The sequence below is a fragment of the Branchiostoma floridae genome, chromosome 1 (genome assembly GCF_000003815.2).
Source record: "Branchiostoma floridae strain S238N-H82 chromosome 1, Bfl_VNyyK, whole genome shotgun sequence".
Lineage (NCBI taxonomy): Eukaryota > Metazoa > Chordata > Leptocardii > Amphioxiformes > Branchiostomatidae > Branchiostoma > Branchiostoma floridae.
In genome coordinates this window covers 9087340-9088277 of record NC_049979.1, presented here as the reverse complement: position 1 = coordinate 9088277, position 938 = coordinate 9087340, and the positions used below count along the sequence as shown (strand labels likewise).

At 35.9% G+C, this 938-nt stretch overlaps 1 protein-coding gene across 1 annotated transcript in view; it reads left to right on the top strand.

The window, feature by feature from the left end:
• Positions 1-938, top strand: part of LOC118417249 (chromatin-remodeling ATPase INO80-like) — a gene marked incomplete in the record, with an annotated part of 77312 nt that overhangs the window by 40509 nt on the left and 35865 nt on the right.

Genomic DNA, 938 nt, shown 5'->3' with positions numbered 1-938 from the left:
ATCTCAGCCGCTGATCATCATGATTATCACTTCCTAGATAGGCTCTACCGCTGCCATTAGTACTCAGTGATTCCAATTTCCTGGAAGTGCAAAACCACATTTATGGCAGCTGCAGGTGATGGGGAGAAATTGCTTGATGGAGGACTAATTCAATTCAGTTTGAAATGTAGTCATCACCTCAGAGTGCTAGTTGACACAAGGTCACCAGGCTTTGATAAAGCCATTTTACAGATTTGGAATACCTTCAATGCGTGCTGTAATTTGGATATCTAGATGCAGCCCATAAAGTAAAGTGCATTTTGTCATAGACATGCCTTTAAAGTATATGTGTTTGGGAAAGTACTCATGCCAGAATGCTACTCACATTATACTGTAATGCATGTTGAAAGCAGACCATACTTTATATACTGGTAGTAATTTTCTAACATGGCTGGCAAGGGAAGAAAAAAGGGACCTTGTGGTTGCTGCACAAAATGTTGATACAAACTCTCTAGATACAGTGTATACTATTAGTATTACTAAGATGCTTTTGATGTTTGATTGCAATAGGGAAATTAAATAAATGCACTTGTTTGCAAATCTCTGTAAGTTCTGAACAAAACTATTACAAATACAGTTTTTGTTACATAGTACATAATACATGTAACATCCAGTACAATGAATCACCTTTTCTATCTGCGTAGGCCAATTCATATACAACCCCTTGCAAAAATGAGACAATGCTATATTGACATAATGTTCTGAAGTATTAGCTTGAATAACATTAACTAGATTTTCTGTTGGATTAGACTAGATTAGATTAGTTGTTACATTTTAGCAATAGTAACTTTGCATAGTCAACTTCCATGTATACACAGATTGCCATACATTGTATCTATTACAATTGTCACGCACTAAAGTTCTTCTTCTTTTACAGACAAGGAAGTCCTAGTGACGGA